Source organism: Bos indicus x Bos taurus, chromosome 27 (genome assembly GCF_003369695.1).
Source record: "Bos indicus x Bos taurus breed Angus x Brahman F1 hybrid chromosome 27, Bos_hybrid_MaternalHap_v2.0, whole genome shotgun sequence".
Lineage (NCBI taxonomy): Eukaryota > Metazoa > Chordata > Mammalia > Artiodactyla > Bovidae > Bos > Bos indicus x Bos taurus.
Window position 1 is genome coordinate 11,799,204 of NC_040102.1, and position 25,910 is coordinate 11,825,113.

At 38.1% G+C, this 25,910-nt stretch overlaps 1 protein-coding gene across 12 annotated transcripts in view; it reads left to right on the top strand.

Moving 5' to 3' along the window:
- TENM3 (teneurin transmembrane protein 3) overlaps positions 1 to 25,910 on the top strand; it is a 2,746,241-nt gene that overhangs the window by 806,321 nt on the left and 1,914,010 nt on the right. The window lies entirely within an intron of this gene.

Genomic DNA, 25,910 nt, shown 5'->3' on the forward strand with positions numbered 1-25,910 from the left:
TTCTCTAGTTGCGGTGCAGAGGCTTCATATGTGGTGGCTTCTCTTATTGCAAAGCACAGGTTGTAGAGCGAGCAAACTTCAGGAGTTGTGGCTCCTGGACTGCAGAGCACAGGCTCAGCAGTGATGGCTGGTGCGCCACTGCATGTGGCATTTCCTGGACCAGGAATTGAAACCTTTGTCTCTCGCATTGGCACGTAGATTCCTTACCACTGAGCCACCAGAGAAGCCCAAGGTATTTGTTTTTATATTTATCAGGATGTGTTAAATTATAAGAATTTTACAATACCACACATCTCACCCTTCATTAAACCCTCATATAAGTTTGTTGCTTACAAATACTTAAATCTGTTTCTCTTAAAATATATAGTTAAATAAGAAACTTCTTCCCTTTGAGTGCAGAGATATGGTATAGTTTTCTTCTCCTTAATATAAAAAGAGTTTGTCAGATGGGAAAATATCAGGGATATGATCATGTCCACATACTCGTTTCACTGATGAAGTTAAGCTTAACATCCACAAAAACAAAATGTTGGAAGCAAGGGGAGAGAAGCCACTCCATTTCAAACTCTTAATTTATACAGAAATTTGTGTATACAGTCATGCCAAATAGAGTTGTCAGCCTAATATCTGTGCAGGAATGTCTCAAAGACAACATGATATAATCAAACCTATTGTTAATTTAAATATATATGTATATATATATATATATATATATGAATCAAACATTACTGCACCATCATTTATGAACTTGATGTAGATTTCTTTCTGATAAGTATTCACATTAACAAATGTTCAGCTTTGGCTTCATTTAGTCTATTTTGCTAACAGTATGCATACTTATGACAGTCTCTCTTTATTAAATTCCCTGTGTCTCCTGCCGTTTACTATCTTTTTTAAAAAAATACAGATGTTTTCTGAATGTAGTCTTCTTGTACCTGGTGTATTTAAACAATGTTTTATTTTAAACAAGCTTTAAAATAATTGAACAATTAAATAAATATTGTATTTCATTAAAATCCATGGTAATGAAATTATAAAGTATACACTCTTAGAGATTCTGGACCTTGGGCAAGCTGACAAAACCAATGGATGGATCCTTTCTGTAAAAATCTACAAATGCATAGAAATCTCACACTTTTGCATATAATTTAAGTATATCCATAGATCCTAGGTAAAAACCAAAATACAGTACATTTCATCATTGATATTGTGCATGTTTTTCTTTTTCCATTATTCCCCATTTCCATTGTTTAACATTAAGAAGAATGTTGTAGCCTGCACGAACATATAGCTCCTATGAAACTATATTTTAAATAACTTTTTTGTTTATGAAATGAATCTGCAGCCATAGACTAATTGTTATCATGTCTGCATAATGTGCTTTTTGACCTATGTCTGTCCCTTGCCTTAAACTGTTTCAGAAGATTAAATAGAATGTATATAAATGCAAGTATTTATCTAACTTTATATGCTATAAATTAGCCATAAAGAATTTTACTTGTGTACTTTATGCATATTAATGACATGGAGGTGTAAAATAACTACTTTTCTGTTGCTGCATCAGACCACTTGGAGAGGTCTGTCCTGGGGAGCATGTTGCCTCCACAGGTCATTTGGGGTTCACTGTTATCTGATGCAGGGCTAAAAGAAAGAGATGCAGAGCTAATTATTTACAGATGAAATTAACTATATGGAAGTCCGCCATCGTTATTCTCATTCTGACCTCAGGTTCTAAACAATTTAAGCAACTATGAATAGCCAAGAGCAGATGGTACCTTCACTTTTTAAAGTTGTAAACATAAAGCAAAGTATTCTTGAGAACTGCTGTCTCCCAGAAAGCCATCACGTGCATTGTCAGCATTGGGAGGAAGCCCAGTTCCCGATACATGTGAAGAGTATAAGATCTCTATGAATTGAACTGCACCAGCACCTTTAATCTATTTGTAATAAATAACTATAATGCATTTGTCATTAACAACCTGAAGGGAAGTGCAGACAGAGAGAATTAGACCATCTCCATCTGTTTCCTGCAGAACTAAATTTTCTTAAGAATAATCTACCTACATGGATTTAGATATAAAAAGGGAGATACTATGACGGTGCTGGGCATTTTAATGCCCTTTGGAAAATACTGAGACTATATAAATTAATCAAGCAGTCTTTTTAATTTTCCAGACTCTGATCCCAGATCAGCCTTGTTTTCAGCAGGAATGAATGATAGCCCTTATGTTTTATTGCCCTTTTAACCTCAAACATCAAGCCCCATGGCAAAATCTAATGCAAAAATATACTGAATGTTACTCTTTCTTGCCTTGCAATATGCTATTAACTGTATATTGAAATAAATGTCTAAGAGCATTTCAACAAAGCAAAATTAACCAAATGTGTATATTCCCATTATAGGCAAGGTATCATTTGCATAATTTTGGAAAATTCAAGTATTTTCAGGTCCCTCGAACTGGAAAGAATCAGAACAAGACAGGCCTTAACCTCCTTTCATCAATCTGTACTCATATTAATGCCAGATAAATCTGCTGGCTTGCTGGTTTAGGGATAGAATTTTTTTTTTCTTTTCCCATTTATTACCCCTTCTTCTTCTTTTTTTTTTTTTTTACATTTCATTTCTTAACTTTGCTTACTAGCTTTGCTATTTCCATCATTCCCTAAGCCACAAAATATTTGTTTAAATAAAATTGCCATAAGTTAGTTGTTACAAGAAAAAAAATTACACTGCTTAAAACAGTAATCAACTCAGAGTAACACTCTCTTCATGTCTGTTCACAGCTTCCCTCTTGTCCTTGCTTCTTTTAACCATGTGAGTTATTGAATGGTGTACAGGTCTACTCAGGGTTCTATTTGAAATTAATTCTGGGATTACAGTGCCATCAGGAAGGATGGAAATTGCAGTCAGTCTTTAATATTCCATGATCTCTAGTAGATCTGATTCCTCTCACCACCGTAGCTTGCTCTTCTGGTCTTGGATTGTTTAGAACTATAAGCTGTTCTGCTCTATTGGGCTATGTTCTGGCATCTGGTAGACCTAGAGAAGAGCTAGGAATGATGCGGAGGAATACTACCTGCCTCATAGTCTGTCAGTGGGTCTCCTGAAACTGGAACTCCCTGTGCTATGAAACTGTTCTTAGCACAAATTGGAAAGCTGTATGCGTTAACTCAGAAATCTACTCTGTCAAAGGGGAGACTCATCTAATTGGTGAAGTATCTTATTAAATGTACATCTGTGTACCTGTGCCTTGGTAGTGCTTGTATAGAACATAGGCCAGAAAAGCATCAGCTTTACTTCGTAAGCATGTTAAGAGAGCAGACACTGGCTACAAATATAACAATCCAATAAGAAGCCTTCCAAGAGTCCATTTCCATTGTAAACATTGCCATGTGACATGTTTATGTCTTTGAAAGTTTAAATCCCAGTTTCTATGGTCAAGAATATTATGGAAACAAGCATGTTAAGTTGCTATTCATTGCTCACAACTAAACACATTCAAAGAGCACAGTACTAGGGTTATGAATATAGTTTCTGAAATCATACAGTGGCAAGTGGAAAAATTCTTCAAATTGGATTGACTATATCACAAGCTATGACATTCATGTGAACACTTAAAGCTTTTTACATGTGCTGTTTGTGAACCTTGCTAATTACCCTCTTGTGTGCCCATAATTTGTTTTTGACATGTGTGTGCTCAGGATTACTGAAATTTAAATTTGTTCTGTGCACATTTCCAAATGTGTGTTTCTGGGAATTTATTACCAGCCAGAGCTGGGCTAGTTTGAGCAGAATAGGGAAAACGCTACATGGGGATTTGCTTTGGATTTACTAGTATAGAATTATGACCAGGTTGTAAAGTTTCACATACACATTCATGAAAGAAAATATGCTAAAATTCATTTTTTTTTTCAAATTGCTAATGAATAAAATTTATTTCTAATGAATGGCTTTTGGGAGAAGAATGCCTACCTTTTAACACAAAGCTGAAGAATTCCACTGAACTTCTGAATAGCCAAAATATGTAAAGGGAAAAGACCTTAGATAAATCTGACTATAAAGACATCATACCCTGAAGATCTGGTCAGATAATAAATACATTAAAACTTTAAACATACCCATAGGTATTCAGTTTTCCTGTAGTAAAATTATCAGATAAAGTAATTTAAAAATCCAGTAATGATGTCTTTCTCACCAAAAGTCATCAAATATGAGGTGACTGGTCCTACTTCTGAGATGGATGGGTGAGAAAGTTCATCTGACTTGTCACCTTGTCATTATACAGAATCAGGATTGTCATTTCACAAAGACAAGTTTCTTTTCTCATGTTAATAATCTCTTGGGAAGAAGATTCTTGAATTCTGCAGAAACTCACCAAAGTCCCATTTTAAATCTAATTAGAAAAATAACACAAATTGCAGAAAACTTGGAAAATACTACAAACTAAAATACAAGAAGTTAAATGTGAAACACTTACCAATCTATAAGCCGAGAGAAAATATTGTTAAAATATTTTACCTAATGCCTTATATTTCTATAGTTTTTGCATGTTTTTTAAACTTAACAGTACATTGTGAACATTTCCATGAGTTCAGACATCATTCTGTTATCCTCCTGTGTTGGTAGGGATGGAGGTGACGGGCAATTCTCTTTATTGCCTGAGCTCTAAATATCTGTCGTATAAGACAAAGGTGTTGGTAGAATGAAGCCAAAATTCATCTTTAGTATGATGAAGACTAGGTTAGTAGATGCCGATTATAAATGCCATCAAAGGGCCATCAGTACTGATACGGAAGCCCATGTTAAACAGCTTATCCTTCCAGGAAAAAGTGGTCTTGGTCTGATATAGATCCTCCTCCCTAACGCTCCTATCTGGAAAACTTTAAATACTAGAGGAGTCAAATACTAGAGAGCTAATGCCACCCGCACAGAACTCATTCCCAAGAGGGAAGGGCAGGGTTCTTATTCCCAAGTCACTGATCACAGTCAGCCATTTTCTTTATGATCACAGTCAGCCATTTTCTTTATGATAAGGAACTGTGACAAGATGAAGAGGAGCCAGGAGTGTCAACTAACTAGCTCATGGCGGGAAATACTGGGTTGAGAATGAAGACTTTCCCACTCATCTCCACCAAAATATAGTATTGCTTTTAATAACCATGCTATATCTTGTTACTGCAAATATACCATCACTGTATAAAAGAATCCTTTCTTGTGTGCTTTGTTTCCAAACTCTCACTCCTAAAAACAGTATTTTGATATATGTTTGTGTCAGTGTTTTGCATTTCCTTATAGCTGTTTCTTTAAGATTAATTACTGAGTATATATTTGGTCAATTTCCCTCCAGAAAAGTAGTTAACAGTGCAAATACCAATAAGCAGCGTTTGAAATTATCACACTCCTAAGAAATTTCTGTATTCCCAGCAGCCTCAGTATTACAGTGACCAATTTTTCTTCATCTTTAAGTTTATTAAAAAGAAAAAAAAGATATGATAAAATTTCTTCACCCATTTCTTTGCTTACTGCTGATATTTAACCGATTGTGTATATTTAATGGCCATTTTTGTGTCTTCTTTTTCAAATTACCTTCTTAGACAACTCCTGTGTGTGTGTGTGTGTGTGTGTGTGTGTGTGTGTGTGTGTGTGTATGTGGGAAATCACTCAGTCATGTCTGGCTCTTTACAACTTCATGGACTGTAGCCCACCAGGCTCTTCTGTCCATGGGATTTCCCAGATAAGAACACTGGAGTGGGTTGCCATTTCCTCCTCCAGGTAATCTTCCCAACCCAGGGATCAGACCTATGTCTCTTGTGTCATCTACATTGGCAGATGGATTCTTTAACACTACTCTACCTGGGAAGTCCCTACTTTGTTTAAATAGTTTATATGCTATATTTATTTCCTAGGATTTTCATCTTATAATACAATATGTATAGTAAGGGTTTTATAAGATGTGAAATATTTTATCAAGTTTCCAGTACAAATTCTAGCTTATATTAATGGTTATATTTTTAAGATGCAGTATATTCAGTTTTTATCTTGAGTGCTGTTACCTCTAAAAGTCTCTAATCAAGTTGTTTTTTCCCCAAATAGATTCCGAACCCATAAAAATACTGAAGTTGTTAACAAAATAGTCCATATTAATTAGCTGCTTGATTAAAATATATGAAAGCATGTTCCACATAAGTGTTTTGCCTCTCTATAGCATTGTAAGAAATACCTCTAGTACCAATGTTTGGGTCATTTTATCTGATAATGTCTCCCAAGAACTAAAGCCAATTTCAGTGAATAAAACCTGGGCATTGTATTCTACTGCCATCACAAAATATTGCCATCTCTTCACCCCAGTCCTTGAACTTTGAGGTGATACAGTTTGTGAGGAGAGTATTTTTGCTTTCTAACCCTTGGTGGGAAAATCTTATTTATGGCTTCCATCAGGCAGAATGCTCTGGTTCTATTTCCTTTCCACATCAAAAATAAATATTTCTCAAAGCAACGCCTATCACTGAATCCCCTTTGGCTAGCGTGGAAAATGACGTTGCCATATCTATTATACGTGATCTGGCATGGCCTTCCTGAATTAATGTATAGCCTCATTATAGACACTAAACATTGTGTTTCCTCTTTAATTCTCAGTGAGGCAGAAATATATTAACCCCTGACATTTTTCCTAATAGAGAGGAGAGGATGAAAGGAATACACTGAACCTTCTATCAGCATTCAGTGAGCTATTTTGCTTCAGAAAGGCAAGCAGCTATTCTGTAGTAGTTTGTTGTTGTGTGAAAGTTATCCCTGAAAAATAAACTGTGCAAATAAATACTGAGGCTGGTACAGTGTTTATCTGTATGGTCAGACCACTGATGATTCAATCTCCCAGGAGTCTGAGAGGTATAGGTCTCCGCTGTGGCTTTCCTCTTGGAAGCATGGGTAATACAGTTAGTTATGTTGATTGGAGAGCACCCAAAAGCATACTTCTAGAAAACCCACTTCAGATGAGTGAGTTTGGGATAAGACAGAAAATACATAGAATGCTGTAAAAAACATCTGGGTGCCAAACGATTCAGGAATATACAAGTGGAGTGTCTACTATCGCATTTAGAGGTCTTGGCTTTGAAATATTCCCCAGTTCCTTTTTCCCTCTCAGTCACTAGCTAAGCTACCAGGAGGAAAGTAATACTTATTTCTTTGGGGCCTTTGGGGTTTATTCATTCATTTAAAAGTGGGAGTTTTGGAGGAAAACCATTAGTCATTGCCCGGGTACTAAAGAGAGAAAACCTCATCCTCTAAACAATGGCCATTTGGCTGTTTGCAATGAACCATTCTCTTGGGGAATTTTTGTTGTTGTTTCTTTTAACTGAATGAGGTTATTCATCACTTGATCTCCCCCCAGGGCTAGTTATTTTGGAGCTTACCAAATAAAAAGAAAGACAGACAGAAAGAAAGCAAAGGATGGTGGAGAGAGCAATGTTTTCAGTAGCTTCCTAATTATAATGATTTGTGAGTTACTCAACCTGAGTAATATCAAATGTGTGTGCTGTATGAATCACTGTATTAGTTTTGAGATATATTGGGCTCTGTGTAGATGAACTTTGGTCTGGTAAGTGGTGGCTATGCTCTAATGGTTTCCCATTCAACTTAATATAAGATTACTCTTACTCACAATGGCTCTAGAGTGGCATATTATGGGGCCTCTCTCCTCTGTCTCCGCATTCCAATCACACCACTTTTCCTGTTTCTGAAGCACACCAAGCCCACCAAGGGCCTCTTCCAGAAAAACATATCTCTGTATAAATTTGCATGTATGACTTCATGTGTGTGTTGGTGCTGGGGGGGAAGAAGAGTCACTCAGTCCTCTCTGGCTCTTTGCAACCTTGTGGACTGTAGCCCACCAAGCTCGTCTGTCCATGGGATTTCCCAAGCAAGAATACTGGAGTGGGTTGCCATTTCCTCCTCCAGGGTATCTTCCCAACCCAGGGATCCAACCCATGTCTCTTGTGTCTTCTGCATTGGCAGATGGATTCTTTAACACTGCTCCACCTGGGAAGTCCCTACTTTGTTTAGTTTATAAGCTATATTTATTCCCTAGGATTTTCATCTTATAATAATATATATATATATATATATATATATATATATATATATATACTATATATAGAGAGAGAGAAAGTAAAGGTTTTGTAAGATGTGAAATACTGTATAAAGTTTCCAGTGCATATTCTAGCTTATATTAATGGTCGTATTTTTAAGATGCAATATATTGTTTTTTTCTTGAGTGCTTTTACCTCTACATTTCTAATCAAGTTTATTTTCTTCAAAATAGATTTAGAACCCATAAGAAACCCATAAGACTGTAGCTTGCGAGCCTCCTCTGTCCATGGGATTTCCCAGGCAAGAATACTGGAGTGGGTTGCCATTTCCTCCACCAAGGCATCTTTGCAACTCAGGGATCAAACTTGTGTCTCCTGCATTGTCAGGCAGATTCTTTACCTCTGCTATGTGGCTCCATGCTGCTGCTGCTGCTGCTGCTGCTAAGTCATGTCAGTCGTGTCCGACTCTGTGCGACCCCATAGACAGTGGCCCACCAGGCTCCCCCGTCCCTGGGATTCTCCAGGCAAGAACACTGGAGTGGGTTGCCATTTCCTTCTCCAAGACATGAAAGTGAAAAGTGAAAGTGAAGTCGCTCAGTCGTGTCTGACCCTCAGCGACCCCATGGACTGCAGCCTTCTAGGCTCCTCCGTCCATGGGATTTTCCAGGCAAGAGTATGGGAGTGGGGTGCCATTGCCTTCTCCAATGTGGCTTCATATTGTCATACAAATCAAAATTCAATCTCATATTATGGAGAAAAAGCCTTTCTCGATTATTCTAAAGTATAAAATTACCCCCCTCCCAGATTATTTGTACCACTAAATTCTCTTTTAGTGTCTTTATAACAACCACTGCTATCATAAATGACTGTACTTATTGCTATGTGTCCTTGTTCTTGGTCTGTCTCCTTAAATACCGTGTAAGCCCCGAGAGCAGGGACCTTTTCTGTCTTGTTCACCACTTTGTCCAGCACCTAAAAGAGTGATTTGTGTGTAGGTAGTCCTCAGGACAGAATTGCTGAAGGAATTCATGCTTGTACGGTCCGTACAATGACATAATTTTATTACCTGGATGCCATCAACTATTTCAACACTGCTGCTGACAAATTCAAGACACCTCAGACTGCTAAACCCTATTTTTCTAAGTACACTAAAATGTCCAATCCAAGATTAAGGTGGCCACTTGAGATTCAAGACTGAATTCCTTCCTTTATTCAGCAGTTCATATTGAATTGAATATGTACTCTGTGCTAGACCCTGGAGGCCCAGAAATGAAAAGACAGATATACTCTTTGACTTCATGGCCCAAATTAGTAGCAACAGTGTGATTACACAAGCAAATACGATGCAGTTTGATTAGTTCAACACGAAAGAAAATGTGTTGTATTTTAGAATGATCCCTAGCTAGGGCTTCTAATGCTGTTCAGGGAGATTGGGTAAGACTTCTTGAAGAAAGTGTCTCGAGTCAGATACTTTGAATGGACAAGGAAGTCAGGGAAAGATGGAGCGAAAGATTTAAAAAAAAAAAAATCTTATCTGAGGGAAATGAAGAACAGTGCAGAATCTTAAGTAAAGGATGAGATAGTCAGATTTGTATTTTAGAGATATCGCTTAGCCGCTTTATTAAAGCAAATGTACTGAAGTAGTACATACCTACTCAAGTAGGTAGTTAGAAAGTGTTACTGCCAGTTTGAAGCTGTCACATTAATCTAAAGCAGGAGATGGTGGGGTTTGGTCTAGAAAATGGCAGAGGAGAGAGGGAGAGTGCTGTTTCAGAGGCATATTCATTGGCGCTTTGTTATTGGCTAGATGTAGAGGTTTAAAGAGAGAATAGAAGATTAATATACCCAGGTTTCTGACTTGCGTAATGGAGTGTGCTGTTCAGTATATATTTACTAAGCTGTGACTTTGAACTTGCAACTGTATAATTATTGGGAACATAACCATCAATGGACACAAAAAGTTGTAAAGTAAGGAAATAAAAAATTAAAAACGTAAGATGAGATAGACTGATCTGTGCTGCAGAAGAAAATAAAGCAGGATAAGCGGGATGAGAGTGCTGGAGTGGTCTAGATGGGAGTCACTGATGAATGACATTTGAATGGAGGCCTGGTGGAAGGAGGGAGACAGGCACACAGAGAGGAGGAGAAAAAGAGGATGAGCTGGGGCCAAAGCCCTGAAGCTTGCTGTGTTTGTGGGACAGCACGGTGGATGTCTTGGTGTTGAATCTCAGAGTAATCCAGGGCACAAGCAGTAAAAGACAACATTATAGAGTAGCTGGGAGCCTGGTCATGGAGAGATATGAGCTTCTGTGGTTCTGTTATTTTAAATCAGGGTTCTATTTAATCATCCCCTTTATCACAAGTGACATTTGGAGTAATAATAAGGTTTTTTGCTTCTTTCAGGTAGAAGCAGGTTTCTCTATATAGATCCAGTCAGTCTGAGTATAATGCTTTTGTGATCTGTAATCACTGGATAATTATTGCCAAGTGTCATCAAAATTGTTTTAAAGATATGTTAATATTAGTATTCTTAATGATAACAATGTGACCTTTCTTACTTACAGTAAAAGAAAAATATTATCTGAGTGGATTTATATGGCAGTAGATCAGAGCTAGCCTAGAGCAAAACTGAGAAGCAGAAAGAGATGCTCTGTCTGCAGACACGTTTCTTTCCTTTTCTTTCTTCCTTTTTGTCCCACTTGAGGCATCTTCTTCTACTATTTTCCATAGAAACCACCAACACAGTGCTAAAGGTTCTTCCACCACCTGCCTGTCATCACAGCTCAAATCTACCTGTTCACTTCCTTCACGATATTAATTGTTGCTTTCCAATGTGTGAAAGCCAGCTGATCTGATAAATTTGATAAATTCATCTGTACACTCTTGCTAATGAAAAAGCCTTGGCCCCCATCTTCCCTTCTGTCCTGTGTGATGTGTGTAATCCATAGTTAGCTATTTCAGTTGACCCTGTGTTTACTGTTTTAGGCTGACATTTGACAATTCAAGTGCCATGCATAACAGCAGAGGGGATATTTAGGTTAGACCGGGTCCGGTCAGGTCTCATGTGAAAAGTAGAGCGGCTTCAATGCGCTCTGTTTACTAACAGGCTCCATGTTTCTAGAGATGCCATGTATTTTCACCCTGTTACTGCAGTATACAGCAAACCCAGAGGTAAATAGTGGGAGAAGAGACGAATGTTATACTAGTTAACTAAGCAAACTGGTGAATTATCAGAACCTCACCTCTGTGTGAAGTTCCAGAAGTCCTTTTTGTGTCCTAGAAAAGCCCCAAATAGCTTTTGCATAGTTAGCAGTCACTTCAGTAGTGAATACAGTTTTTATTCAGTCTTCTTCAACCAAAAAATTTAAAAATCAGAACCCAACTAAATCTTTATATTAATCTCAGTAAAAATGATATAATGAGCAAGCTATCATCATCTATATATATATATATATATATATATATATATTTAATATATAGCTTTTTGGTGTGGTGTTATTTCAACCATTATTCTTTTTAATGAGAAGTTGGGCTGTTGATGTATTTAATTTAATTCATGTATTTTTGTGTTTTTATGAGTGTTCCCAAAGGCCTTCAGGCAGTGAGTGCATTTTTAATAAATTGCATTTGAAATAAATAAATAATAATGGTTCATTACACTGGGACTGACTTTATGGTGGGATTAAAATGGATGAATATTTAACACTATGTTTTAAGTCATTCTGACATGAATTTTTGTTTTTGTTTTTTTCTCCCTGAAACTGATAATACTGTGAAATGTTGCTATTATAAGAATAATTGTGGAATATTCAATTGAGAATAACATTTAAATAGAAAAATTTTTCTGAGACCATGTATTTTTTCAAATATTTGATGCAATGAAAATCTAGTACTACTGTTATATCTGTGCCCAGTGTAAGCTTTTTTAAACAAAAAATTGCATTATTTTTTTCTCTCATCAAAAAATCAAGCATACCTATAATATAAAGAATTATAATCTTAATGAGATTAAATGCAGATGTCTGAAGTGACTAAGATTAAAAAATTAGCCTCAATGTTTACATTGCTGTTCCTGCACCTTGGTGAAGTTTTTCATTCTGTTTCAAAACATTATTTATACTTCCTACATTTTTCCCCTTTGGAGAAAGAATTTTGGCATAGTTCCTAGACTAAAACTGAGGGAGATATAATGCACATTCTAAAGCATTAAGATGGGGGTATCTTCAACAAATGCATTCAGCGTGAATACCAAAGATACTTTAATTGCTTAACAACATTTTACACTGATGAATGCACATTGTGGAAACATTCCTAAAGTCATTTTTCATAGTAGTGAAAAAGTGTTATAACTGCCCACTTAGGACCATTAAAAAAATCCAGCTATAAATTTCAGGTGGACCTATCCTTTGGCACTTTATCACTATTATATACATATATGTGTGTATACATGCTATAGAGAGAGTGTATCTATACATAGTATGCATATATACAGGCATAGTGTACAACTCTCAGTGTTAAATACGAGCAAAATTGAAATGAATTCCTTTCCTGTTCAAAGAAATCAAGTCATGTTTCGGATACAAATCCCCATGCAGTGTTAATTTGCTATCTTTATAGTACATCCAAGCAAACAATGCATTTCCCATTATAGTAAGTACAGGCATGGTATTCCCAGTGCTTGTGAAATTAGGCCTTGTTAGAGAAAATTTTGAAGTTAGTATCCTGCATGTTTTATCAAATTTGAATCCATGAAAAATTTCAAATTTGAATCCATGAAAGCAGACTCTTCCTTAATGATATGTGAAAGTTACTGGAGTTAGCATTCTTGAAAGACTTGTGGGAAAAGACACATTTTTTCCCCCTTAAGAGCTTTTTTTTGTCCAAATAAATCCATTCAAATTGGACAAAAAATTTTTACCAATATTTGGGATATTTAGGAATGAAGCCCCACGTGCATTGATCACTGGCTTACAGGACTGTCCTCAGTCTGCAAGGAACTTCTGTTTTACATGGTGAATCTGGACAGGGCATACTACTTAAATTTACTATATTTTTGTTGTTGCTGTTTATTTGCTAAGTTGTGTCCAGCTCTTTGCGACCCCATGGACTGCAGCCTTCCAGGCTCCTCTCTCCATGGGATTTCCCAGGCAGGAACACTGGAATGGGTTGTCATTTCCATCTCCAGGGGATCTTCCTGACCCAGTGATCAAACCCATGTCTCCTTCATTGGCAGGCAGTTTCTTCACCACTGAGCCACCAGAGAAGAGGTCTTGTACAGCATAGTCCCCTCCTCTCTGTGGACATAAGAGCCAAATTGTAAAAATTCTTGAATCATAACAGCATTGGGCTCTGTAATGCAGGATCTTTACTAGCTAGAGACTGAGTATTCACTACATAATTTCACAGTACTGTGTTGTGCTTAGTCGCTCAGTCGTGTCTGACTCTTTGTGACCCCATGGACTGTATCCAACCAGGGTCCTTTGTCCATGGGGATTCTCCAGGTAAGAATACTGGAGTGGGTTGCCAGGCCCTCCTCCAGGGGATCTTCCCAACCCAGGGATCAAACCCAGGTCTCCAGCATTGCATGGATTCTTTACCATCTGAGCCACCAGCGAAGCCCTATTTTGAAGTACAAATACATTTAAATCTACTCTGAACTTTGTAGAGCTTGAAGGCAGGGGGCACAGGAAAGGTGAAGAGAGTGAAGGCTGTGGAACCAGATGGTCCTGACATGAATCCATGTCAGACCCTTTTCTATTGTGAAAACTGAACAGCATTATTTTGCCCTACTGTGCCTCGGTTTTCTCTAATATTAAGTGAGGATATTAGTGTGTATTTTATGCTAGTGATTACAAATATTACGAATTTCGTATATGTAATATGTATTCAGTGTCTGGTCATTTCTTCCTCAGTGCTCTTGAGTGGTAGAGGGATAAATGTAAAGATTTATCAAAATTGAATAAATTGGAAAATAAAAGTAACTGAAGTAAACAGACACAAAAGGGAAAATGGCATGATTCTGAGGAACCCTTAGATCCACAAGAAGGTAATCACTTCAAGTTGGAAAGTATAAGAAAGCTGGGCCGTTAATTTTTCCTAAGGTTTTGATGTGGGTCCCAAAGGCAGGACCCAGTATCCATGATGAGGCTGCTAGTTCTGAGACTGGTGACTCATTAGAAAAGACCCTGATGCTGGGAAAGATTGAAGGCAGGAGGAGAAGGGGGTGACAGAGGATGAGATGGTTGGATGGCATCACCGACTCGATGGGCATGAGTTTGAGCAAGCTCCGGGAGTTGGTGATGGACAGGGAAGCCTGGTGTGCTGCCATCCCTGGGGTCACAAAAAGTCGGACACAACTGAGCGACTGAACTGAACTGAACTGAAACAACTGGGAGCCCTGCAGACACCCCAGGTTCACAGAGGACAGTGCCAGGAGAGACAGTCACAGTGTAATGAGAACACCTGCCGCCAGAATTAAGTGAAACTATGCAAATACAGCACTTAGTGCTACACCTAACATAGGTAAACAGTTGTTGTTCAGTCGTGAAGTTGTGCCTGATTCTTTGTGACCCCATGGACTGCACCGCGCCAGGCTCCTCTGTCCTCCGCTATCTCCCAGAGTTTGCTCAAATTCAGATGAACAGAACATGTTGGTAATTGATATTGTCATCTGCCTTTCAAAGTATAGTAGAAAATAGAGCATGAAAGAAAGTGTGAAACCCAGTGTTTACCTGAATTTGAGCAAATGCTGGGAGACAGTGGCGAAGAGAGGAACCTGGTGTGCTGCAGTCCATGGGTCGCAAAGTGTCAGACACAGCTTAGTAACTGAACAAGAACAACATTTACCTTACAAATTATAGGAGAAAATAGAGCATAAAAATATGTAAGAAAGATGAATCCCTCTCCCAGGATTTTTGAAGGACAAGAAAGTGATATCAAGCAAGACTTCCCAGAAGAGATAACAGCTTAGTTGAATTTTTTGAAAACTGATAAACATCTAGTGAATAAGATGTATAATCATACCTTGGGCTCAAAAGCAAGCTTTAAAGCGCCTGCCTCCCTGAGATTTCTGTGATATGATGATGTCTATATACCTTTCCAACCACAGGAGCTCAGTAAATACTCTTGAATGGATAAACACACTTCCCTGACTAGGGAAGCAGGCTGGACATATCTGTGTCCTCATCCTTTCTGAGAACCAGTCGAGTGTTAGGAGCTGCAGCTCTTGTACAGACAAGGAAGGCAGATTGTGTCTGCAGCACCGTGGGCAGCTGGTTTGCAGGCCGGATTTTCTGTTTCGCTTCCTGGGCATGTGAGCTGCTCACTGTGAAAAGGCTGGGCACACACGCAGCCACTTGGGCCCACAGTGTGGTAGAGGAACAGGAACTTGCGGCTCTTGCCGTATATATACGAGTTAGTCTTCATGACGCCTGTAACTTCTGAAGATGGGAAATCATTCATGGCCTTGAAAACTCTATTTCATTATAGAGGATATTTTGGAGGAGCAATTCAGATATTAGTGTTTTTAGGAGTCACTTTAATACCTGCATTTCCCTTTGTACATTTATTGAGAAACCAGTGTCTCCTTGGATGCCATTTACTTTAAATTTTGTCATATCAGAATGGCCTCTTGCCACACTAGAGAAACTGCCTCTGGCTGTATTCCAGTCATCTGATTTTTTTTTCTCAGCTGCTGGACTGTCTATCGATCTGGTCACCTAAGGTGAGGAGAGGGGGGGGAAAAAAAAAAAACAAGCTCAACAAAAATTGTATTCAAAGCTCCTGTGATCATTTTTTTTTTCCCTTTTGTGGCAACAGGAGGGCAATGGAGGGGGGGAACGATATTTCTCTCTCTCACTGGGGAAAATGAGAAAATCACAGCCACACACAACTTATGTAGGTCATGCTACTACTGAAGGGAAAATAAGCCTATGTCCATGTTCTATAAAAAAGAAAGCAAAATTGGCCCACTCCAACATTTAACCTTTTGTCTATTTCAGAAACACTCTAACTGGAAAAAAATCTAGCTGTTTATATCACATAGTAGTATTTGCACCAATGGAAAACCTACATAAAGTAGGCAAATATGCTACTGTTCTAATGGCAGACCTTTTAGGCAGATGAGGACATGTCTGATATGGATTGTCAGTTTTGAATAAATCAAAGTTATGAAATGAGGAGGAAAGGGAAAACATTAGGTAACTACCTCATGCTTTATATCCTAAATACTTTAATTGAAATTAATTTTCATTTCCCTTGTCATATTTTATTATAATTATAATATGATTATGATTACAATACATAATTTGTATTAGCAAATATCTTGCCATTATTTAGTATAAATATGCTGTTTCTCAAGTGCTAAATAATAATATATATTCATGAAAAGAATTAGTAAAGCTATTCTTATGGCATTTGGGGCTATATTTTCTTAGTATCAGCCTCTCCCCTCCCTTTTTTCTCTTGCAGTAAGCTGTTTTGGAGAAAATAAGATTATCTTCATCCTTTTCAAATGGCATCTTTAGCTTTCTTGGAGACAGTGAGGTTGAAGGTCACGACAGAAGACAGTGAAGAAATGTGGATGTGAGCAGAAAGCACCAGAGGGGAAGCAGGGGAGGCAAAGGGCAGGACATCGGGATGTCAGGAGGCCCGAGAGCAGACAGGGAAGGGCAGGGGATTCAACCTGATCGCGACAGAGTGTCCAGGGAGCACAGCTGTGAGATGGAGTGGGCCCAAAAGCACCGCAGGGGGTTTGCAGACACCACACCGCTGCTCTGACTTAGGGCTGGAGCAAGGATGGCAAGCAGCAGCAAGAAGGGGAACTTTTCTTACAAACTCTCCTTTAGCGTCAACACGCCCATCTCTCTGACCTAATGACCACAGCTGCCTCCTACTTTACAGGAAAAATGAAGACCCTCTGGAATCAAGATGCTCCCAACTTCTCCCCCAAACCCTAAGCACCTCTGTCTACCAATTCCTCCTCTTCACCAGTGATCTCTCTGTCATGTGCAATTAAACTGGGACTTCTGTCCTCTCTGTGGCTTCTTTCTATAGATCTTACAGTCTCTTCTACTCTACTCTCAACTTCTTCCTCCCCAGCACATCCCTATAGCTCAGAAACACGCTCAAACCCCAAAAGAAAAAGAGAGGAAAAAAGGAAAAGCACAACTTCCAAAGTTCGCTTATATGCCTTTCCACCTTAAGTGATGGCCTGTGGCCTTTTCTTGGCCGCATAGCCTATAGTGGATACTCTTGATTGCCCACCTACCATACTGCCCTCTTCCTGCACCCAGATTTTTTCTAAGAGAACCTTATTTTTTGCTCAGTTCTCCACCAGACCCATCCTCAGATGTGGATTCTGTTGAACAGCTCCTGGATTTTTCCCTTACTGTTATTGGTCCAAGGTAGACATGTTTCCTGGAAAAGGAAATACAACCCATTCTAGTATTCTTTCCTGGAAAACCCCATGGACAGAGAAGCCTGGCAGACTACAGTCCATGGGGTCACAAAGAGTTGGGCATGGCTGAGAACATACACACACCCACACACATACACAAACATGTTTCCTAAGTTTGCCAAAGAAAACTGAAAAGACCTGTCTCTTAGCCCATCTATCCCTTTCTGGAGTGTAAACGGAGAAACTTGTACATAAAAACCTGTCTTCAAGCCATGGTGGAACCAGTCTTAACAATGAGACCTGCTGAAGATGGCAAGGACCAAAGAGAAATGTCCTAATTACATTGAAATTCTGACTTAAATGACCCAGAAGCCTGTGTTACCTTTGAATTCCTGTTATGCATCATCAGTCATGCATCCTACAAAAACTACTTGGAGTTGGGTTCTGTTGCTCTCATCACAAAGTACCCTAATTTGCATGTAGCTCCCACAGATCACCTTTTCCACTGCTTAGCCAATCCTCTGCCTGCTCCAGCCATCACTCCCAGAGAACTCCCAAAGAAACAGCTCTGACTGTGAACACTAGCACATTTTCACCAAGCTCCAAAGAGACTAATTTCTTCTTCTTGAATAGAAGTCCTTATTAATACTCCTTCCTTCTTGAAATATTACTTGCCACTGGGATTTTTGTCAATATACTTCCTGGTTCTTTTCTTAACCTTAAAACCACTGCTTTTCCTAAGCGATTCTGTAGCATGGCACTCCTACCAGAATTCAGATCTGTAAATCATTTTTTTTCCCCATTTGATATCTCTCCTAGAATGGTTCTCAATATCTTAAAGTTGCCGTGTTCAAAATTGGGTTTGTCATGCCTCCTCTCCTTCTCCTGGGTCTCAGATTTTATCCTTTTGTGTTATCCTTCCCTGGCTAATTATTTTTCTGGCCACTCGGTTCCTCATGACAGAAACGAGCGTGTCATCCCTGATGTCTCTCTTCCTCCCACGCCCAGTGTCCACTAGGTACCCAGGCTAATTAAATGCTTCTCAAGCCATTCCTTTCATCTTCACCCATCCTATTTCTGCCCAAGATAAAAATAGGTCTCTCTCTTTGCTAGACTGTTACAATCACCTGTAACTAGATTCCAGTCTCTGTTCTTATGCCCTTTAAAACTATCTTTCATCATGTTTCCAGCCAGAGTAAATTATATCAGTTAAAGTGTAACCATGCTAGTCCCTCTGTGTCTAAAAATGTCCATTTACAAATGATTTTCTATAGAATAAATAGATGGCCCACAATCCTTGACATAACTTTTGACCAGGCTTCATTTTTGTTCCTCCTCCTGACATTTTTTGTCACCTCCACACTACACATGCCACAGCATCCACTTTGATGCTTTATGTCTACGGATTTCCAAGTTTGCAATACTCTCGTCCTTATTTCCAATTAATAAACTGTCTCAAATCTAATTTTACTTCTCTGAATTCTTCTTCGAAGAATATTTGATCTCTCCCTTCTTTTAATCAGCCTACTAATTATAAATATCTATAGTATGTCTTCTTCTATAATTGATTTTAAGTTCCTTCAGGAGAGCAGGAGTCTTATTCATCTCTAGGCCTCTCCCATTTTTAAGTAAATAAATGTAAAAGTGTTTAGTTTCTTCACTACCATTCTGTTAAGCTCAGTAATTCCAAAGTGTTGATCTACAGTATCTTCCAAAAAGGAAAATGCTTTTCTTTCACAGACCAATTCAAATCAATATTTACTAGCTGCCTGGAATTCTCTGTTGAGAACAAACTCTCTGTGTTGGAGCTAAGTTTAGCTGGAGGGCATCATGGTCAATTAGAATGAGCTAGGGGAGTCTCTTGTTCTAAAGGTTTTACTCTGTAGGTATAGTTAATATTTTCTATAGTCTTACATGTATCTCACAGTGTTAAAGATACAGAATTATATTAAATATTGAAATCAGGAGGGACACAAAATCGTCTTTAATGTAGAATTAGAACAACTTTAGAGATTATCACTTCATTTTACATGTAAGGAATCTCAGAAACAGCAAGAGGAAAATTGTTTTCCTGTGATGTTACAGTTAGTTTAGAAGCCAGGTTTCCTAATGAATGATCCAATATTACGCTACAGTTGCCTACTACAAAAGGAACCAATGATAATATTGTACTGGAATCCATGAAACCTTGAACATGAATCATGATTGCAGAATTGAAACATTATATAGGTAGCTCTGAATATAAAACATTATTCAAGGAGAGACCTAATTTCTCCACCTTCAAACTTAATGTATATAAATAATATGAGTCACTAGTGACAGTATGATTACTATCTGTGGCAGAGGAGAACAATATACAATTCATTGGATGTAATTAATAGTGGTTTTAAGACAGGCTCTTGGTTCTGTTTCACCCATAAGAAGTTGTTTGACGTATAGTTGCTCAGTTCTCTTCGCATGTTTTTCACCTCCACCTAAAATATCTTAACCTCAGAAGCTTGTTATCCTTATAATGTATACAAAATACTCATTAGGTAACTTTAATTATAAATATTTACTATTAATCTGATTTTGAGAGACAATTCTTCATGCATTTATCATGTCTTTGCTTGCCGTTGAGTACCTTCTAAACATTTCTTCATTTGATGAAGAGCCAGTAATTTGATACCAAAGTCATTTTGTAATAGCTTTGGCTTATCCTGGGTCTCTGCTCTTAAGTTTGATAACCTGAGAATTCCAACCAGTGATCACTTTCTTTTTTATTTATTTATTTAATTTTTTTTTTAAACTTTACAATATTGTATTGGTTTTGCCATATATCAACATGAGTCCGCCACAGGCAATTGATCACTTTCTTAGCACAGACAGACAATGTCTTTGTTCTGGATTATCTTCTTGAGGAAGTTCATATAGGGAATGGCTTTAGAAGACAGACACAGTGTCTTTATCTGGAGCGGAAGTCTGATTGCTTACTTTCTCTAGTGAAAGAGTCAGGCTCCGTGAGCTCAGGTTCCTCTCCAGTAACAAAGCCCAGGCCATGAGCAGGAATCATCTGACCCTCTGTGTGTGACCGGTGGTCCAAGTGCTATTACGTTAGCCTCTGCTGCTCTTGTCCCTCTTTCCTGACCTAGAATGTTGTCTTCTGACAGCATCCATTAACACGGTGGCACACTCACTAACTTCTTGGCTGGCAAGTACGGTCAAGTCTCAGGCCCGTCCCACATTTTGACATCTGAATTCTGTTTATCTTTCTAATATGAATATTATAAACTTTCATTATAATTAGTTTTTTTTTTCCTTCATTTGAATGATTTTTTTTTTCCCCTAGAACGGTAATCACGGATTGGAATTTTCAGATTATCAAATTGAAGAGCAGAGACCCAGGATAAGCCAGAGCTTTCACAGACTTACTTTGGTATCAAACTATTGCCCCTTGACTAAATGAGGAAATGTTTAGAAGCTGATTGAGCTGTTTTGAATTTTTATTTCTATTATTGACACTAAGTACTGTGAGAATATATCATTAATGTTTCTACTATGTGGAGTGTCCTGTAAACCATCTATTGGTCTAAACACTAGTCTCCAGCCTTCACTCCTCTGGGAGCAAAAAGACCTTCTAGCTGTGTGGTAAGCACATTTTCTCTGGCATTGTATTCAGTTATCTGAGTCACTGATTAAGAACTTGCTCTGTGGTCCTGGATATACTCCTTATCTTTTTTTAAAATAGATCACAGACCACACAATGGCAAGTCATCTTTTTAAACAAATATGTCTATAATTCTAGCACTTTTTAGATAGTTGATAAAGGTTTGGTGAATAATGTGACCAAAAAAAAAAAACCCAACTCTATTTCTATAAATGTATCTATCGTTATATGCTTCCCCTTGAAAAAGAAAGCCTGAAATCTTGGAGAATTAGACCAACAAAATCTGTTCTTCTATAAGATTGTGATTCCAAAATTATTCTATAGAAATGTGAATGTATAAAGAATGCAAATAACATTTATATCCTTGAGTTGATTACCTTTGAATGCTTGTTCATCACAAGTGAAAAACCACAACAAATGTCACTGTTTAGTAAAATATAGGAGACAAAATATCTTGATTCTGAACTCAGCTGTACTCTCAAGTTTACTATTGTTGAAACACCGCATGCGAGACTGATTCTGAGACCTTGGGGCAATAAAGACTTCAGAGACTTCTTGGTGGAAGCTCCATGAAGCTGGAGTTTTATTAACTTAAAAAGTAGACCACGACACTTCCTTGAGGCTGCTCTTTTGGCTATGTTGTAATTATAGCACCTTCATATCTAAAACCAAGAGCTGGAAAGCTCTCATCCATGGTGCTTACAAGTATTTCTCATTGGAAGATAAACATAACCCTAGGCCTTCTTCTAAGAAGCATGTCATGGTATGAGAAATAGATAACATCTCCTGCTCCTGTGTCTGTTGAATGATAATTTCAGAGTTCAAGATTAGGAGGAAAAGCTGTGTAGCTAAGAAGTTTCTGAATAGGAGCCTTCAAGGATTACAAGTAGAATTTTCTGAAATTCGTTAGACATTTTAGCAACCATTTCTTCACCATTCTGTTCCAGAAAATATTATTCTTAAGAGTTCAGATGCCAGAAAAGATAGGGATTCTAAATTGTTTATCATCTCACTTCATCCACATTTATAAATTATTATCAAATAAATTTCTTGTCCTATCAAGAAACTTTGTAGAACTTACTCAGGTATTATATTATAGCTGATCATTTCTCATTTAAATAACAAATTTTGTTATAATCACTGCATAATTTGAAGTAAACATTCTAGCCTATACTATATGTCTTTTGAGGAGAAGTGTGGCAAGTTCTTCCAGAAAATGAAGATTAGAAGAGATACTATTTTTAAATAGTGACAGGAGAAAATAATACTATGTGAAGATATTCTAAAAACAGTTACTAAAGGAATTGGGTGCACTAAGATTACCAAAATATATTGAAAATGTTATTTTCTAAATATTTTTTCTCCATGCTGAATGTGATGACTTTACAAAACACTCCCACCCCCAAATTTTTGAAAAGTACTAGTTGTTTGAAAACTGGTGCCTTTTATCCACTACGGCAATGGATATGGAGTAGCCTTATGGACAGTTGATAGCTGGTGATCATAGCTGCTGAAAGATTTACCAGTGTGGAAAAACTGCCAGGTTACAAACCATTAGCAGGTAGACTTGACTCAGTGAACAGTGAAAAACCTCTGAGGCAAAAATGGTCCATTTCTCCATCACTGATTTTTCACTGTCCACTGAGTCATGGTTTTAAATTTATTTTCCATTACTTTTCCCTGGTTATGGGTAGGTTTCCTCATCCATCAGATTCCATGTTGACCTCAATTATCCCCAAATTTTGGAGACCTATGAGGGGTTCTCTTGGATTGTGTATGTTATACATAAAATATACAAATGGACTCTGGCTAACCCTGGGAGAGAGGTTTCCTTGCAACAGTTTCCAGAGGTCAAGATGACATTATGAGGACTGTTTAAAAAGGAAATATGCTTATTTTATGTTCTCAACTTGGCACATAATTCTCACTGGATTTTTTTTTTCCTCATGGATTTTATTATGCTCATATTGCTGTTCTCACTGATGGAACATGTAGAACCTTGAGTGACTGTAAACACTGCTCATCCTTGATGACCCAGCATAGGAGTAATGCATCTATAGTAGCTAAGGAAGAAAGGAAAGGAAAAACTGGAACATTTTATTTTGGTTCAGTTCAGTTCAGTCGCTCAGTCATGTCTGACTCTTTGCATGAACCACAGCACACCAGAACTCCCTGTCCATCACCAACTCCCGGAGTCTACCCAAACCCATGTCCATCGAGTCGGTGATGCCATCCAACCATCTCATCCTCTGTCATCCCCTTCTCCTCCTGCCCTCCATCTTTCCCAGCATCATGGTCTTTTCAAATGAGTCAGCTCTTCGCATCAGGTGGCCAAAGTATTGGAGTTTGAGCTTCAACATCAGTCCCTCCAATGAACACCCAGGACTGATCTCCTTTAGGATGGACTGGTTGGATCTCCTTGCAGTCCAAGGGACTCTCAAGAGTCTTCTCCAACACCACAGTTCAAAAGCATCAATTCTTCAGCGCTCAGCTTTCTTTATAGTCCAACTCTCACATCCGTACATGACTACTGGAAAAACCATAGCCTTGACTCGACAGACCTTTGTTGGCAAAGTTATTTTGGTACATGGAATGAAATTGAAAAGGGTTGGTGAAGGATAAGAGACAGAAAAGAAAGTGACTACCGTCTTTAACAAACATCACTACTGATATTAAATTGGAAGACCTTTATAGTGACATTGCAATGACTAATCTCTACTGCAAGACTGAAAATTCTGATTTTTTTTCTGTATTCTTTTCAGTGGTCACCAAGATTGAGCACAGTGCCAAGAACATAGTTACTATTAGATCAATAAATATGGAGGTGATCAAGACATCTGTATTTTTAAAGCTTCTGGGGAGTTCCAGTGAGATCCATTATTTTAAGCAATTTAGACGCACAAAGATTTTAGTTTGGTTTTCATCTAGACTTTGCAATCTCCCTTTTCATCTCTTGTTTTTTATCTTCTTATCTTTTAGCACCATCTTATAAAATGTATATTTCTATTAAACTCTTTCAGAGCTTGAAGCTTACCTGGATGATTTCTGTTCTTCGGCTTGCTTTGAATTCCAGAATAGGAATTGGCCTGAGGCTTTGTCTCTTCGGTTCTCCTTCTGTCTTTCTTATTTCTTCCTTCAGTGCTTCCAGCCTCAGCACTTCCTCTTTGGTTTGTACTCTTCTAGACTGTTATCTGTCATGCCCTTTCTTGCTTATGCTCAATAAGGGCAACTTTACCCAGACCTTCTATGTGATGTCAATATATAATAAGTGTATTTTTCACTGGAGACTCATTTTCAAAGAATGACATGTCCCTACCTCTAGTTCCTGTTTGAGATTTGAAGACTGTTTTTCTGTCCATTCTTCTGACCCAGGGGCATGTGCATTTGGTGAAGATGTTCTGCACCAGGGCTGAGGAGAGATTGAGACTCGGCTTCGTCTTCTCAATGATATCAATCCCTCATGCAGTCAACTCTGTTCACTCAAGAGTGAAGTCACCAAGGCCTTCTTTGCTTGGTTTTGGCTTTTTCTCTTCCCCTTCACACATATAGCCTGACGTCACAGAGTGTGCTGGGAAACTTTCCTCAATCTCCCCATCTGTGCTGAGGTCTAGGGAGGTACCTAAATACTCCCATGCTCAAAAAACTTCCTGACTTTTCTAAGGCTACATACTCGTTCCTTAGTCCACATCTCTGCAAATTAGAAAGTTTTAATAAACATTCTTAGCGTTTTATGAATTCATCTATGTTGTTCCTGCATACTATGTCCTGGGCTGGGGTTGGGGACAGAGGTAGGAGAATTAGTTGGGAGTTATAGTCTAGCATATAAAATCAGAATTTTTTGTGTATCTACTCATCTTTGCTTTGTGCTCTTTACTCCAACCTCTCTGCCTAAGATATGAAGTGTTTAAATTTTGAAACATTCTTTCCAGCATAAGTTTGTGAATCCTTCAGAAGAGAGATGCTCTTACAAACCCTCAGTTGCAAAGTTGAGTGATCATATAATGAAGTAGTCAGGGGAAATAGGTAAGTTGGAGTGAAGTCCTCTTGAGGACAAAGGAAATGGATGGGAGTGGTTTCAAAAATGCTGCAGAGTGAGAGCAAAAGCATCACTATGAAAAGAGCTTGTTAACACTTGATTACAGAGAATTGAAGATGGCATCGGATCCATTGGTATGGGTTTGAGCCTTGCTATAATTTGAAGCTCTGAAATAAGGTCAAATTACAGAATGAACTTAGAGAATTACTCTTTTCCATTTAGCTCTGAATCAGTAGTCAGGAGTTTTTCATCTCAACCTCCTACCCTGACTTATGGTAACTTCAGACACTATGAGACCTAGAGATTTGAAATATGGAGTAATTGATTGGCACACAAGCATGTGCACACACTCATACTCAGACCCTTGTACTCAAGCACAAATGTTTATTTCTAAAGACACACCTGATTTATTGACAAGCAAGCTCTGATATCCAGTGGCAACAAGTGATTTCAGGGTCTTGTCTTCCTCACTTACTGGCTTTATCTCTGCATCCTTTTCTGTGTCTGGAAAAACATTTGTGTCTGTGACACCCAAGAGTGAGGAAGCTAAACTGGTTTAGAGAAAGTGTTTTTCCAGCTGCAAAGGTATAAACGTAATATGGTTGTAGTGAGCTGTATAGCTTAACAATAGACATCACTCAATCCAGTTTTCACTCCAGCTATTACTTTGTCTCTTCCTCCTGTACAAATAAAAATAGTTGATTTAAGCTTTTCTTCCTATAGTTACTTTGTCTTTTGTTTCA